The sequence below is a fragment of the Mus caroli genome, unplaced genomic scaffold (genome assembly GCF_978045245.1).
Source record: "Mus caroli unplaced genomic scaffold, Mus_caroli_1 scaffold_3, whole genome shotgun sequence".
NCBI lineage: Eukaryota > Metazoa > Chordata > Mammalia > Rodentia > Muridae > Mus > Mus caroli.
In genome coordinates this window covers 130,338,818-130,356,318 of record NW_028227258.1, presented here as the reverse complement: position 1 = coordinate 130,356,318, position 17,501 = coordinate 130,338,818, and the positions used below count along the sequence as shown (strand labels likewise).

General features: G+C 43.6%; 1 protein-coding gene and 1 long non-coding RNA gene across 4 annotated transcripts in view; one reads left to right on the top strand and one right to left on the bottom strand.

The window, feature by feature from the left end:
- LOC147005663 (uncharacterized) overlaps positions 1-7,813 on the bottom strand; it is a 78,408-nt gene extending 70,595 nt beyond the window's left edge. The window contains exons 1-2 of one of the 2 annotated variants that reach the window (XR_015046784.1): positions 7,574-7,813; positions 6,676-6,812 (exon numbers count right to left, since the gene is read on the bottom strand). This is a non-coding gene — a long non-coding RNA (uncharacterized LOC147005663). Of the gene's footprint in view, positions 1-6,675; positions 6,813-7,573 lie in introns of those variants that run through there. The other variant, XR_015046785.1, reaches the window with a different exon arrangement.
- A 161-nt stretch (positions 7,814-7,974) lies between these two features.
- The window catches only part of Kcnmb2 (potassium calcium-activated channel subfamily M regulatory beta subunit 2), a 300,378-nt gene continuing 290,851 nt past the window's right edge, over positions 7,975-17,501 (top strand). For both annotated transcript variants that reach the window (XM_021158826.3, XM_085835975.1), the window contains exon 1: positions 7,975-8,445. The gene's annotated coding sequence lies outside the window, so the exon portion shown is untranslated. The remainder of the gene's footprint in view (positions 8,446-17,501) is intronic.

The following is a 17,501-nucleotide window of genomic DNA, read 5'->3' as shown; positions in this document are numbered from 1 at the left end:
AGTGTGACACGAGCGTGCTAATGCTGTCCTCCTAACTTCAGGGCTGTTTGAATTTATTTAGTTCAGAAAACAAATGTCTTTTAATTAACATACTGGATTAAAAGCAGCAGGTATCCCACCAGTGCTGTGCAACAACAGCCTGGAACACCATGCCTGTGTTCTCAAGTTAGCATGAGAATCATAGCCAGACCCCAGGATGTAGGAACATCCAAACAAAATAGAACTCCAATGACCGCCAATATTGTCCTTTATGTTTCATTTTTAAAGCTGATTTATGTTGTGTTCTGACAGGCTTCAGAAGGGTGGCAATAACGCAGCCCCAATCACCTGCCTGCCAAATGCAATGGCTCAACCAAAGAATGATGGTCTCCAGGAGTATTAAAATAGCTCATGTGACTTTTCCTCATGGTACCCAAGTCAGAGCCCTGGGCATTGGTGTGTTGGTAGAAAGAAGAGTGAGAAATGCAGAGTAATTTGTGTGTGTGTGTTGGGCTAGGCTCTCCCTCCTTCTTTCTTTTTCACCACAGGTACACTAGACTATATTGCATCAAACCCAAGCAAAGCCACAGAGCGCAGGGCAGAGGCCTGCAGGGCATGCCCTTCCAATTGTTATAGACATGGGGTAGAAAACAGTGAGTGGAAGACAGGCTTCCAGACCAGAGACAAGATCCCATGAGGATCCCTCAATAAAGGCCATTCAGTGTTGATTCTGCAGTTAGACGATTTAGGACATGTCATAGTATATCATCTTTGAGCAGGTCCATCTACTCCATTTGAAAACATAAACATGCTATAAAAGATTATTAAAAACTGTGTTTGACAAAGAGGAAAAAAAACTATGTCAGTGCTTGACTTCATGTTTTTACCTATTTTAAAGGCTTTTTTTTTGCATTTTTAACTTTATTATTATTTGTGTTTGTGGTGTGTGGGTGTGTGTGCACGCACACACACGCACGCACGCATGCACGTTGGACATGCCATATATGTGTATAGGTACAGATTCCTATGCAGTCCAGTTGAAGGCATGTCGTCACCTGGAGTCCCAGGCTGACATGGGTACTGAGAACAGAACTTTGGGTCCTCAGCAAAAGCAGTATGCACACTTAACTGCAAAGCCATCTCCTCAGCCCCAATTTTGCATTTTTTAAGTTATACTAGTTTCAACCAACATTCAAAAGCATGAATATAATGCATGTATCTTGTGGGGTTTGTGGGAAGCATTCAGGTATGCAGAAGGATTAAATTGGACTATTGAGTCTCCTCGGGCATTCATTGTAACAGTGAACATTCAAACATTCTTTCTTCTAGCTTTTCAGAATACACAGCAGATCTCATTACCCACAGCCACCTTACCTTCCAAATAGCAAACCCCTAGTTCTGAGTCCTCTCCAGGTACAAGTCAATATCCAAACTTCCCCACCCCCACACACTCCCCAGCCTCTCATAAAATTCACTCAGCTCTGTAGGAGCAGCTGTTTCAGCTCTTTCAGTTTAGCCCATTGCTGTAGGAAACCAGGTACCCAAACAAAAGCTCAGAGGCTTACTATTATTTACAAACACCTAAGCCATAAGCTAGGCTGGTTCCCCCCCCCCCCCCCGACTAACTCCTAACTTATTATCCCTTTTACTCTACCTGAGCTCAGCAATATGGCTGGACTCCTCTCCCTGTCTTCTTACATCCCACTTTTTCATGTCCCAACAAAACTTTCCTTTCCACTCCTCAGTATATCCCAACTAGAAGTCCCACTGCTAACCCTGTCTCAACTTATTGGCTGTTAGCTTTTTATTGACAGGTGTCTCTTCCACACAGTGCACAGGAGATTAGCCCCACATCGGACTATAGGAAGGGACTGGTTGCTAGGTAGGAGAATTCAAAAGTGTAGCATCACACTTAGAATTTTGTTTAAATCAGAAATTCCATCTGTGTGAAAACACACAGCACCTCTGCTCTTTGCCAACTTACTAAACTTTACATAATTGTCTCCTGTTAAATGCATGTTGTTGCAAAGGACAAATTACACTTTTGTGGCTAAGTGGTATTCCATTGTAAATATGTGCCTTGTTTTCTTTACCCCTTTGTCAGCTTTTTGTGACTAGTGCTGTCATAAACATTTGGGTACAGACATGTCTGACAGACTAGTTTCACTGAGGGGACTGCATCATCTCCCTAATTCTACCATTTTCCGGTCAGATGTTTGGAGAAAATGTTTAACGTTCTCCAACTGGTGCATCTACCTTACTGATAGGCATCTAAGCCCCTCCCCCATGTCTTCTCTACTGTACTCATTCATTTCTTCTAGGCGCAAGATGCACTGCCCTGCCTGGCTTGGCAGAAACTATCCATTCACCCACTGAACCTCTGGAGCAGTTTTGAGATGGACGATTATACAGAAAGCTGTGGTAAGTTTTGTATAGCTTTAAGAGGGAATGTAAGTTTTCAACCCTTTGGGATAAATCCCAAGGAGCCTGACAGATGGATCCTATGTGTCCTGGTCCATGTATGCTACTGCAACTGAATCTGTGGAATGGTAACCTACAAAAGAACAGAAATAGATCTCACACAGTTGTGTGAGTATGGCAGTTCCTGGATGAAGGCCTGCCTATGGGAGGAGATTTCTTGCTAAATGGCAGAAGGCAGAAAAGCAGCAACAAACTTTGTTTTTTAATCATAAAACTATTTCTGCCATTACTAGCCTAATGCCACAACAACATAGTCCCTTCAAGTCTCTGAGCTCTGAGAGTCTCCTCTTAATGGGTGTCTCTTCAGTGTTGCCCTGTAAAACAGACTTCCAACACGTTCACTGAGGGCAGTCCAAGTCAGCACTGTGCTGCTTGCTGAGTCTTAGTTTATACACGAGACTACCAAATCAATGTGCACCCTCACCAGACCTCACCAAACCAACATGCTCCAACATGCTGTACCATGCACACAATCAACATCCTAGGGTTGTACCAATTATACCCTTACCACAGTGAACAAAAAGTCACTGTTGCTACCTGGCTGGGGTACCCTTCAGTGACATGGGTGTTCCCTGACTAATTCTGGCTAAAGCCTAGTGGCAGCCAGGTGCTTTAATCTGCATTTCCCTGTGATTGTGTCATGCAACAGCTTTTCACCTGCTTGTTTTGCACTTGCACGTTTTCATTAGGGAGTTCTAAAGTAGACTTGGGGTGTGGTTTTAACTGGGTCAATTCCTTCTTGCTGGGCATTAAAAGTTCCTTGTCTGGGTCAGATACAATCCTACACGAGATGTAGCTTCTGCAAATGTTTTCACTTAGCCTATGACTTTCTCTTTTATTTTTCTATTTATAAATTCTTTTCAAGAACTATCCTTTGGTGCTTACATGCCTGGGTATCAAAGTAGAAATATATCTGGTCACAGTGTTGGAAGCTAGTTTCATTTAATGCAAAGAACGCTGGGTTATAAGTTGGAAGATGGACATACATGCTGCCTGGTCTTTAGGAAACTACTTAACCTCTCTCTTCAGTTTCTATCAATAGAGATAGAGCAATTAATATTTGCCCCTCTAGACAGATGGCTCAGTCAGTAAAGCATTTGCCATACAAACCTAAGAACCTGGGTTCAGATCCCAGAACTCGTGTTAAAAAGCTAAACATTAAAAGAACAAACAAAACTGTCATGGCAGTGGTTCCTTATAATCCCAGCACTGGGGAGGACCCTTGGAGCTGTTTAACCAGTAGCCTAGTCTCCTTCATGAGTTCCAGGCCAGTGAGAGACGCTGTCTCCAGAGATAATGTACATGGTGCCTGGGGAACAACATTCAAAGTTGTCTTCTGGCCTCTCTAAGCATCTCTACATATGAAACATGCATATGCCTGCACAAACACATGTGCACAGAGAGAGGGGGAGAGGGAGAGAGAGCTATGCCTTGCCTCAAATCAATTTTATTCTGAAGATTGAAAACTGTGTAGGAGAGAAGGCAGGATGGCGCACACCTAAAATCCTTATACTCAGGAGGCTACAGCAGGAGGTTTTTCCTGGGTTTGAGGCTAGACTGGGCTATATAAGGAGCTCAATCTTGAGAAAAAAAATAGGTGAATTTAGTATACTCATGTAAACTCTTAAGGAATTATGGACTCATTGGATTCACACTATTCTCCTTCATTCCAAGGGTCACACATGTCAGTCTGCGCTGGAGAATTACTTTTTTATGCACTCGAAGTGGAAGGGCGCTCACTGCGGAATGAGTCAGCCTCTGAGTTCACAGGATAACAGGAAGGAAGCTGCTTCTAAACTCAGTTATTCCTAGAAAAATAGAGCAGAGCAAATGCTCAGGCTGCACTATTCAGAGTGTGAATTATACACTGAACATTATCATTGTCGCTCGGATCTGTAGCCAATAGCTACACCTTCAAGTTATATATCTATCAAATTTTCATTTTAACAGCGATGACTCACAATGAATGGATGATCTCATTCATTATACCATCTACTCACTGCCTGCACAGGGAGGCTGCAAACTCACAGCTCAGATCCCCCTCAACTCACCTTTCCCATTCAGTGTTTGTTAACACACACACACACACACACACACACACACACACACACACACACACACACACATTCTTTTGAGAACAAGTTTTCTCCAGTACACAGGGAGAGCAGATGCTGGGGAGATGCTACCAAGTTGCAGAGGCTCTGCACATTATTTCACCCTGGAGTAAGCCTTGCCTGCCTTCTGCAGGACCACACTTCCTCCTCTGGACTGAGAAGTTATGCTGGGCAAGACCAAACGCTTTCCTCACATCAGCTCCTTTCATGAATGGAAGAGCAGGCTTTCAACATCTATGCCACAGCTTCCTCTCCATTAGGAGCAGTGGTCCTGATGGGTACCTTGTGATCTGACTCTTCAGCATTGGGTACACCTAAAGAAAGAGTCATGGAGCTGAGATATAGAAAATAAAAAAGAAACAAAGGGAGACTGTTATGTAGGACTGAGGGGGAGTGATGCTCTCTGCCCCCTTTCCCTGCCTGCCTTCCATTTCTCCTAGATCTTTTTACCCTTGGTTCCTAAGGCTGCCCATTTTTCCTATTTACCCACCATCTCTCTTCTTGTTTAGTTACAACCATAGTTTATTGGAGGAGTTTTGTTTGAAATGAACTTTATTTTTCCCAGACTGGCCCTGTGTTGTATTCTTGACAAACTTGCAAGGGCCACACTGGTTTTTTCATTTCAACATCAGATGCTCAAACAGTATAAAGGTCTCAAACTCAGGCCTGCTTGTTTACTCCCAAGCCTGTGCCCTCCTCTACTACTGTAGAGGCTGGAGATCTTCCTCCCTCTCCATCTTTCTCTTAGATCTCTTCCCCCCCCCCTTCCTCCACTCTTTCCCCTCTCTTTCTCTAAGCTCTCCCCTCCTCTATCCTCCCCCACCATCTCCCTGCTTCTCCCTCCCCTCCCCTTCCTTTTCCTCCTCTTTCCTTTCCTTCCTTCTTCTCTCAATCATGATCCTCCTTCCTCACCACAAACAAACAAACAAAAACAAATAACAAAATCTGACCCTGATATCACAGGTAGGGAATTCTTTCCACCTCTGAGAGATCCAGACAACCCACGCATCTCTCACTTCCCTGCCCACTGCAGCCTCCAGGGAACCCATGGCTGGGCACAGCAGAGCAACAGCTGAGTTGTCACAGAAGAACTGGAGGGATGCAATGGGAATACCATTTGGTGAGGATGCTTTTTGGGCCTCCCCTCTTTCCTTTTTCTTTTCTGGTGTCTCCTTCTGTCCCCTTCCAAACCGTGAACACGTTGCTTACAATGGTGTTTAGCTTCTCATCTAGAAAAATAGGTGAACTACAGAATTTATGACATTGCTTTTCCAATCATTCAAAAAGAAATCTTTATTCTTTTACTGAAATAATCCTTCTCCCATAAACAAATGTTGGATGATATGCTTGTCCATTTAAAAAAAAAGATTTCCATAAAACCCTAAAGAATTCCCTCCCAACAATTTCATTCTTGAATGTTTGTACTGGCACCTTGGAGTGTGAACAAGAACCCCTGGGAAGAAGCTGTGTCCGCAAAGACTGATGGAGTCATCAGAATTTCAGTCACAGCGACAGGTTAGGTTGTTACAGAGTCTGGCTTTACACTTTATCTTTATCTTGGCCTAGCTTTAGACCTCTGAGTAAGTACTCCTTGCCCACCTCTGTGGGAACTAACATCCTGTGAGTAACAGATAAAACCCTTTTGCAATTTAGCAACTTAACAAACTGCTGACTTCTACCAACCCAAAAGCTAAGAACAGAGCAGTATAGAGTCTGAAGCCACAGATGAGACTCCTGCATCTTGCTGAGACTGTCTCTGTGATGTACCCACCAGTGTTCTTAAAACCCCTTGACTTACAGCTGTTATTGTTTGAACTCTAAGAAACGGCTTCCACTGCTTCCGTGTGGACAAGGGGAAACCATGGGAATCAGGTTCTATGTTTCCTGGGCTTTGGCCATCAAATTTGGTTCCCGAATATTCTCTTATTCCCTTGGAGATGAGAGCCTTGTTTTGTGTCAACAGTTGTGTGAATTGCTCCGATTACCATGAAATTAAGATACTGATGACAGTAATCAGCAGTTCTTCTGCTCTCTTTACAACTATGAATATTTAACTATTCCTGAAATGGTTTCTCTTAGATGACCAAGTGATGAGCAAAAGTTCTTTTGAAAAAAAAAAAGTTTCTTTTCTATTTGAGGAACTAAAACCAAGAAGGAACTCTTCTTTCTGTTGTAGCAATCCAGGGTCCAGGGTTATCTTTCAAAATTCAGACTGCATATTCAGGCCCAGGGTTAGCTCTAAGGAAATGATGTAAGGACACTCACTCAGAATGAAGTATGATTATGGTTTGTGATACAAAGAGGTTCTTTTTTCCTACTGAATCACATTTTATTCCCAAGAAAAAACTGTAACCAGTCAAATAACAGCTAAAATTCAAATATAATCAGGGTATATTCAAACCAGCAGCGAGGAACATGAGAAAGAAAGAAAGGAATGAAAGCAAAATCTTTGGACAGATATGAGAGCAATTCTGATACTCAGTTATTGTGTAGAAGAGGATGTGGGTCTGCTCAATGTCATACTCCCAAACAGCAAAAATGCCCACAATTAAACAGTGGCAACTTAGAGTCATGCCCCTGAGATGCTCTTCCAGAGGGTCCCTGGCAGTGGGTGTAAGATGTTCATTACCACTGCTCAATTTCCGTTCCATAGTCCAACATAGAACACTCCTGTCCATATTGCATCTGCTGGTCCCTAAGCCCCTCCCTTAGTGCCGACCACTCAGTTTCCATAGTAACTACTATATAACTATGGTTCTGAGGTAGGAAGAGAAGAGAAAGAAAAACAGAGTTAAAAAAGACTAAACCTGGGTAGTTGGAGCATTAAAACATTCTCTGGCAAGAACTTTGCTTTTGCATTCCTGTCTGGAAAAACACTTTTCAGAGAGATGTGTGTTTGCACCCACAGAATAGCCTCCTCTCTGGCCAGTGCTTCTATGTCACTACTGTGTAAAGGACCACACCAGGGCAGGGCACCCATCCCAAGCTCCTCTACCCACCTTCCATTCTTTCCATGGAGAGAGCAGTGACTCGGGAAAAATGGTGGCCTTTGCATGGAGCAAAGAGCTGTGCAGCCGAGGTGCCCCAGTGAGTTCATCTGTTTTCTGATGCATGCTGTCCATCTGACACAACATTTGAGACTTCAGGTGAGTACATGCGGTAAGGCAACCTCAGTTACCCACCACAACTTTCCCCGTTAGAAAGGATGCTCTCGCCTAGCTCTGGAAATAATGTCTTTTTCTAACTTGGGAGAGCAAGAGTCCCTTGCTGGGACTAACAGGATCACTTGGGGATTCCAAGGGTGTTTACTCCCAAGTTCACCCTCCTAGAGAAAGCTTATTTACAGGAGGAGTTCTTCCTTCCGAAGTTAGAGGATTTGGAAATCTAATCTAGTAGGCAGGGTGGCTGCAGAGCTAGGAGGGAAGTCAGATCAGGCTTGCTCCCTTTTCAGTATGAAAATTCGAAAGCAGTGGGGAAGAAATGCTGGACCTATCACAGCGATGCTAACAGACAGCCTATTACAGTATTTAATAAAAACAGAAGCAGCGTGCCTGTCATAGGCTAATAAATCCTACCTCCTGCACGCTTTTAAAAACAGTCTGAACCGGCTTCCACAGAGCTTCGGAGAACTAATCTTAAGCATGGCTGTCTAGCGTGCCTGTCACTCCTATTGTCCTTCCAAACTCTTGCAGACATTTTGAGCGAGGAGTATTAAAGCTATGAGTTAGCGAGGGTGTGACATCAATGGTCCACAAAGACAGCCAGCAGGAAAGGTAAAGATGAGGACCGGTGGCTGTGTGGAGGACTACACGGGATCGCTGTCATTAAAAATTAAGCGTGGCTTTTGAGGAAGATGTGACAACTCCTGAAGGTAGGATTTGCATGTAAAACAAAGGAATCTGTTGCTGTTTGGAGCTTTTTGTTGTCGCTGGGCTCAGCGCTGGGGTGCCTGTGGTGGGTCAGGGATTGCAGCCAGGTGCTACAGAGAGGCTTGGTTGGCTTGGGGCTCCGCGCTGACCAAAACACAAGACACACTGGGCAGTGTGAGGTTTTATGTCTGGAAAGCCTCATGGACAGGTTGGCTCCGGGCTCGATCGCAGTCTGCTGAGTGTGCACTCCACGTTGCTTTCAGTGGAGTAGAAGGCTTAGAGGTCATGGAGAAAACAGTTCTTTTCTTACCAGTGGTGCCTGATAGGCTGGGGAGGGGGCACTGAGAGAAGACTTTGGCAGGTGGGAGGCAGAGAGAGCCAAGAAAAATAGAGGAAGAAGCCGTGCTGAACTTGAAACCTGTTAGGTAAATATATCAGTGTGTTTTGGTGGTCAGAGGGTATTTCGGAAGATCGTGATGGATCTCCCTCTATAATCTACTATAAGAGAAAACTGGTTACCTCCGTCCATCTTGCATATTGAAAGGCTGGTCCACACCATTCTGTTCCTATTAATGGCTTTGCTAAAAACAGACCGGAGTTTGAGAGTAAGGAAGGGGCTTTCTCTCTGTTCCTGTTCTTGCCTTTGAGCAACTGCTGGGCTGCAGATGGGAATGGGCATTCTTTAGAGGTTAAGGACTTGACCTTTTATTTTGTTAATGAATAGCGCGAAAGCATAATCTTCCTTGAAGACAAGAGGAGCAGTTGGGTTCCACAGTCCGGGAGGAGGGGGCAATGATTAGCACTGGCAAGGAACTACATACACCTCCTTGCACTTCAGATGGGCTCTGTACAGCTCTACTAGAGAGGGAATGTAGGAACCACCCTCGGAGATTTCAGAGGCAAAAGTACAATGATCCAAACCCAATGTTTCTGCAATTTGATCTCTGGTGCCAGTTCTGTCATTGCATGTGACCCTCCGTGTGAAGTGGCAGGGACAAAGTGAATGTGTCCCTCCGTGGCTGGTGCGTTCTCTCCACTGTGGACCTCACAAACTCAAAGCTGCAAGGATAACGCTTTCTATTTTGAAAACCAAACAAACAAACAAAAAACCAAACAAACAGAAAAAACCTCTGCGTTTTGATGCATGCATTTAGCTATAACGAACACCAAAAGAGCTTCAATGATCATATTTATAAAGAATGTAACGTTCTTCACTGGTCTACAACATCTACATAACACGGTATAAATAAGTGTTGAGGACAATGTTAGTTTTCAGTTAAATGCTGGAATTAGGGTTAAGTGAGATGCTGGTCTTTTTGAGCTCCTCTGTACACACAAACTCGAGGTCATTTTCCTGTAGTTGAGAGACCTCTAGGCTTGAAGTTGGCTGGGTGTTCCTCATAGCAGAATGACAGCCATTAGTGAGCCTGGGACCTAGTCCTAGTTGGTCTTTGGGTGACCTAGAGCACATGGGTATGAGTAACTGGATATCCTGGTAAGATTGATGGTTAAGACATAGTCTCTGCTTCCTCATGGCCCGTGGAGAGCATGACCTTGACCTTGTAATCCCCATCCCCAGCCAGTTGAAGTCACCAGTGAAGACTCCATAATAGAAAAAGACAGAGCTTGGACTTCCTAAACACAAGATCTGTCGGCTGAAGTTAGCGAGTGACTGTTATTGTTTTCCTTGATTTTAAAAAGACTTTTCCTGGCTCTAGTCTGAGCAATTTCACCTGAATCTGACTGCATCAAGTATTTCTTCAAGGGGGAACTGATGGCAGGAAAACAACAGCTGAAGGGTGATTTTCTCGTAGTTACGCTCTGACACTTCACTGATAAACTAAAATGATTTCCACACAGTTCACAGATTTATAGGGAAAATTCTTCTGTTAAATCTGGCTGGTTGGTGTGTGTCAGTCTGGATTGAAACGGCCCCTCCTCCATCCCCACCCCCCAAAAAGAAAAACAGGATGAAACAGGATTACTTGGGTTTCTTTAGTCAGCTCTGAGGAAAGTTGGGCTGAGAAATTTGGACAAACAATCTACTTTGTGTGACAAATGAACACCATTGCCCATTTCGGTTGCTAGGACCAGCCAGAGCCCTCCCTCCCCCTCCCCCATCATCTTTCTCCTTCAGTTTCTGCTCCATCTAGTAATGAAAACAAAGCCTGCTCCAGCCTCACAGGAAATGTGCCTGGATCCACCCTGATATAAAAAGTAAACAGGATGTCTGTCAGTTTTCTTATGTCTTCCTCCTGGTACCAAGGCTCCCGGACTCATAGAGGTACTTGCTTTCTGTCCCTCTCTTCTACACGTGCCACTGTCACTCTGCATGTATCTACTAGATGTGACATTTCTCACCCTCACACAACCTTCTCTTCCTTCATCTCTCTACTCCCCCCAACCCTCCAAGTCCCCCTATAGAAACAAGTAGAAAGTAAGCCACAATAATATATGTGCAATATCGAGTTGATTACAGAACCATGTGTGTGATTGTGCAATATAGCTCAACTTGCAATTATAGATATACAATAGAACCCTGGGTTTCTTGTTTGTTTGCTTGCTTGCTTTTTAAGAACACATGTGCGTATAAAAAAAAAAAAAAAAAAAAAAACAGGAAAATGTGCACCAAAATCTCAGCAGCCATTTCCTGTCACGGCTGTAAGTTGCACACTCGCTAAGATGTTTGGGAGAAGTGTTATCATAATAGTCCTGAGACACGTGTCATAAAGCCCACCCCATCTCCTTTTCTATCCTCGCCACTAGTCCCCCTCTTAGATCACCTCACAGTGCAGACGATGTCTTCATCTAAAATTCCAGTCATTTGTTCCCACAAGCAAGACTTGGAGCAGGTGAAGCTTCTACCCCAAGACTCCTTGGGTTCTTCTTACTATACCTTAAGGAGCTCAGCATTATTCTCTCTCAAATGTTGCCTCAGTGAAGTGTGTATGTGTGTGTGTGTGTGTGTGTGTGTGTGTGTGTGTGTGTGTGTGTAAATTTTATTTCTTTTTATATTTCAAGGTTTGTTTCTTTTTTTTACTAATTTAATTACACGTCTATGTCTGTGTGTGGGTCTGAGGCATGAGTACAGGTGCCCACAGAGACTAGAGGCATGAGACATCCCTGCATCTGGAGAGACAGGCAGTCATGACTTGCTTGAAGTGAGTTCTGGGAACGCAGTCAGGGCAGGTCCTCTATAAGAACATCAAGCACTGAAACCCTGACCTATCACCCTAGCCCTTTTCCTTGCTTCTGTAAATGGAGACCGTATTCAAATTCCTTTCCCCAGTCTCTGCTAATCTTAAAATGTTGCAGTGTTGCATGGATCAGCTTCAAATCTTCTTTATCTATGTTTAAGCTCCAAATATGTCAGATCCTACCTTGAGTTCTTCAAGACTATCCATATACATACAGATCCCAGATTCTCAGCCCTAGACTCCCTCCTGATGTAGCTAAATTCCTACAGAGCAGTTGGCTAAACATCTGGCAACTATCTCATTCCTACTATGTTCTAAATCAATTTCTGGATTTTCACTTGCTATCCTTTCCAGTGTCACTGGTAGACTGATTTTGTTATCCCCTTTCTCAGAGGGAAACACTGGAGGATTTCTTTGAAGCCACCTATTCTTTCGCAGGCCATAGTGATGCCTATACTCACTGACTGTACTTTCAGTATAGATCAATACTGTCACTGTTCCTTCTGGGGCCTTTTACCAATCCCCCAAAGGAATGGATTTTTTTCACAATTGATCACTTCTTCTGCTTCCTTCTGCTCTCATTCAACTCTGTACCCCAAATCCAGCATTGTATCAGAATTGAAACTGAATTAGGATTTCAGTTCAAAATCCCTCCACTATCTACCCATCTGCCTTCAGGTTATAGATAAAATCTTGCAGTGGTCACAAGTCGGGCACTTCTTTCGCCATTCCCAATTGGATGAGTCAACAAACCCACCCCACACTCAGATCTCATAGCCTTTGCCTCCAACATACACTTTTCCTAGAAAAGCCTGTCTTGATTCTGATTCGCACTGTTTCAGATCTCGGTTAAAAGTGCTCCTATGGAGTAGGCAGTGGCCAAATGATTGAACAAGCCCCATCTGCCATGTAGGAATTGAACGTTTTTCCTCATCAAAATCCCATTGTAATGTGAGATCCCCAGCATACATGATTTGCAACTTTGGGGCCTAAACTCTGTGCCTTGACATCCTGTTGCTTTGTACAAAGAGATGCCAAATACCTTGAAAAAGTCAAGGAGATTTGCTAAGAGGATTTTCTTCCTTCTCCCTGCACAGGAGGGAAAAACACATCCCTGATTCCAATCTGTGTCAAAGGAAATACAAATTCAATTTGATCTTATCCAAATGGTGACTTATAGTTCAAAAAGAACACTTTACACATCTCTTACAAATGACTATGGGTGTAGAAATGCCCCACCTTTCCACTGCCTGCCCTTGTTGATCCGGAAGGAATAACAAAGTCAGGATAGAATATTCTACTTGAGTCTGTATGTCTTTTTTCTGACAATAGGAACTAATCAACGGTATTCATCAGTGTTATTAATTAACAATCCACTCCCAAATCCACAGGGTCTGTTTAACAATAGTGTTCTCCTAGGTATAAAGTATGTGTTTTCAAATGACTATGTGGTAATACATGGCTTTACTGCCCAAAACTGTTAAATGAAATCACGTCCGGTAGTTTAGCAATGTTTTCGAGTCTGCAGGGTGGTGGTAAGCAGAAACCTTGGTCTGAATCTTGCTTTCACAGTGCTGTTACCTTGGGAAAGTTTTAAATCTTAGTGAGTTTCGATTTCCTCACTGGTGTTTGGTGATTAAAAAAAAATGCTTAGATCTAGATTGAAGATTTAAGACAATCATGGATGCCCCTCTCCCCCAGAAAGCCTGGAGCAGAGAACTTTAAGAAATATTTCTGGGGCTGGGGAGATGGCTCAGTGGTTAAGAGCCCTGACTGCTCTTCTGGAGGTCATGAGTTCAAATCGCAGCAACCACATGGTAGCTCACAACCATCCCTAATGAGAAACAAACTAACTAACTAAAAACCCTATGGACCAGAGCAAGTCGGGGCCTGGAGCAAACTGGGGCCCGGAGTAGGATGGAAAATGGAAGGGGTAAAAAGAAGAAATATTTCTGTTATCATTGCACTTAAGTACTAAACAGTGCCTCCCCTGTAGACATAGCATTTCCCATTGACCAGATAAGGAGACTAAGATGTGGAAAATCCTAACAAATAAAGGTCAGAGGGCTTGAAAGCTGTCATGTTGATTCTCCTTCCAGCCATGTACTCCAGTAAACAGATGATGAGGTTAACCACCTTTAATGTAATGAGTGACTGAAGGCCACTGAGGTTGGGCTTGTTCTTATGGAACTTGAGAACAGAATTTTCCTTCTATGAGCAGTACAGAAAGTATTTCTTTCCTAGGCCAAAAGTACACTCCAGTGTCTGGAAGGCAACTTCAGTGGTGCAGCCGTGCAGACTCCGATATGATGAAGCACTGGAAAAGAGCATCACACTGTGAACACATAAGAGTGATTCCCAGATCTGCCTGTTGTCTGCTCTCCAGCTTGCTGGCTGCTCAGCAGAAATGCAGATAGCAAAAGTACATAACTCATGGGGCCATGATGGTTGTGTGTCAAGACTGTGCCTGGTGAAAATAAGCGATGTACCTATAACCTATAGTGATCTCATATGAAATCACAAATATTAATTATACATATAGAGAGATTTTGTTTAAATAGTATCCTTTATGCTAGGTATGGTGACTTATGCTTTTGATCCCAGGACTCGGGAGGCAGATGCAGGTAGAACTCACTGTAAGCTTGAAGACAGTCTGTTTTACCTATTAGTTTCCAGGCCAACCAGTGCTGTACAACAAGACTCTGTCTCAAAAACAAAATACAATACACAGAATAATAACATTTTTATGGGTTTCTCACTTTGTTATGATATTAGTCACAGTCTTTTTGCTGGGTTTAAAGCCAGACCTTTGCACAAACTAGGCAAATATCTATTTCTTCTCATGAGGCTCCATTAGTGGGAAGTGTTTTCCTTGCTTTTGCTACTGCATGTCTCCATGTCCATTCAGCAGGCAGCATGTGAGTCATTAGCATGGAGATATTACACAGGAGTTCACGGCTGGGAACCATCAGACTTGTACCAGGGACAGCTTCTCCTGACACTTGTGACATTTGTTCCTCCTTATTAGACCCCCACAGAAAGCACGCATGGAGAAAACAAGGCAAAAGCCTGTTCCTTTGAGATACCAAACTCAATTTTATAAATTCAGGTACCTAAGACAGAGTACTTCAGCAAGTACCCAAGGCTCTGGCTTCAATGGTGCTGGTGTCTTTGCTCCATCAATGACTGCAGTGGCTAGCTCTCTAAGAAAATGTCCAGATGGAGGCACTATGACCACAACAGGAGGCACATGATATGACGTTGTAAGGTCAGGGCACAACCTACATGCCATTGGCAGGTGGCTGGCTTACCAATTATTCTAGACTTAGCAAGGATGTTTTATGTAAGCTGTTGAAAAACTCCCCAATGCTGAGCTCCTGCAAAGGTAAACACCCCTCCTCCCTGGTCAGCTCTGACCCCTGTCCTGCTCCATAACATCAGATTCAGGACTCGGGAAGCTCCATTCCAAAGCTAATGCTTTGGGGGTATTTCCTTCAATGTTTCGCAAATCCACCTTCGAAACATGATGAGTTCCAATTGTAGAATCCAAAAAGGTGGATATTCCATTGTTATAGAAATGTCACAGAAACTTAAAGGTTGGTTTTTAAAAGATGTTTAGGACGTAGTTAGTTTTCATTGCCAAAGTACCCTTTACATAATTCTATTCTGGCCCTTAGGTCACCACGCTGTGGGCTTTGTGGGTTCAGGGATCTCTCCTCTCCTAGCCAATCATCAGTACCCAGCAGCACTCTGGGTAGCACTTACATATTTCTCAAATGAGTCTATGACTATTAGTCTACACTTGATGTCTCAGCTGGGACTTAAGGACAGATGAATCCCGCGCCTCAACATTAGACTCTTGAGTGACATATTTATACGAATGAGCCTGGACCTGCAAGCTCTCATCTGCTTGTCTTCTTGCCCCTCCCAGGCCATGGGAAATGCTTCTCCTGAGCTGGTTCCCTCACCCCTCCTCCCTGCTGTTGGTCCCTGGATGCTGGCTCCCCTTATCTTTGTAAAGTGCTTTGCCTTCAAAGCTGACTTCAAGCCTCATGGTTCACACAGCAAACTCTTCATCCCCCTCTTCATCATAGCTAGGGCACCAGTGGAGTTTGAGTGAGGATTTCTGGGTGATTTAAACTGCTGAGGAGGGAAGGAAGGGAATACACACATCAGTAGAAAACTGGCTATAATGCCAGGGGGGTAGACTTTGGTTTAGATTGACTGCATGTGTACAACATAGGGGAGATGTCAAATAAGCCCTAATACAGATTCCCTGGCACCTTGGTGGTGTTCTTCTTAAGTGGGAGGCAAAGTCTCAAAAGGTTTTGGACCTGGAAGTCCTTTTTCAGTTTTGATCCCCTTCAGTAAAATGGGGTAAGGAAAATAGTGAAGCTCATAATAAAGTGTGTAACTGAAAAGCTAAAGAATACTTTTTGTCTCTTTATCTCTGTGTGTGTGTGTGTGTGTGTGTGTGTGCTCATGTGTACAACTGTGAGAATACGTGTCCAACCAGACACTTGAGGTGATCAGAGGAATCCCTTCAGGGTTGGTCTTAGCCTTCCACTTCCCTTGAGACCAGGTGTCTTGTTATTAAGCCAGGCTTGCTGGTCTGGTAGGTTTTTTGGAGATTCTTCCTCTGCATCCTGTATCACAGGGCAAGTGTTGTTATTTACAAATATGCACTACACCTGTGCCTGGTTTTATATGGGTTCGGATGATCTAAATCCATATCCTCACACTTGAATGACAAAACCCACTGAGCCATCACTGTTTCAGGCCTAAAGTGTAATTTTTAATCCAGTAATTAGGATGTGAATTTATTGAAAGCAGGAACTTTGTTTTTATAAAGTCCCAGGTGAATAGAATTGCATTCCCAGGTGAATAGAATTGCATTAAGAATATATATATTCTTAACCAATAGTAATAAATGAAGTCATATGTATGTCTTTAAAAATAACAGAATCAATATACTCATTCCTTTTCACCTTCTTCCCTGAGGTAAAGCTATAGAGAAAACAGATAAATGTTTTATCTGTATTTACCAGGCCTCGTGGCCAGGGATTTGGCATTCTACAAACCACATAAATCTTAATTCCATGGAATCCCCTCTGTGTGCAGTGGAATAAACAGGGCTCTTGTGAAGGAGGAAGGAAAGGGAAGTGTGCAGTATTCCGCAGTGTCTACTCGTTCCTAGACCATGTGACTCCTAAGCATCAGAGTGATTGAGAATAATTTGCAAAATCGGTGTAGATGTGTGTCTGTGAGGGTAGGTAGGTGTCAAGAGGCATCACCTTCTCTGGAGTTGGCAGTATCAGTGATCATGAGCTGCCTGACAGGTGTGCGGGGGACCAAGTCTGGGTGATTTAAACTGCTGAGGCATCTCTCCACAAGCTCCATGGGATTCTTTTCAGCAGAGAGGTGGATTTGAAATTGTTTCAAACTAATGCCCTTCGACACTGTGTGCCTGGGAATTTCCATGAGTTCTGCGATGTAGATGAGAACTTTCCACTCTTCTTTTCATTCGGTTTTTCACTGAAAAGCTCAAAAGAGTCAAGTGCCTGACTCTTACACTCTTACCCTGGAGGGAAAGTGTCTTTCCTGGTGAAACTCTTAGGAGGTTAAAAGTAGCAATTCAGGTGCAAATGAGGACTCCTGCCTTTCATCTCCTGAGGGACCTGCTCTGACACAGCAGAGGGACTGCTCAGCTCAGACTGGAGTGTCCAGTGCTGGCTTTGCTTAAGTGTTTGATGACTTCAGACCAACCAGGATTGGGCAGGCAGCTCAGTCAGTAGAGTGTGTGTCATGCAAGCATGTGGAACTGTCTAAGAGTAAGCAGGAGAGACTTGTGTGTGCTTGTC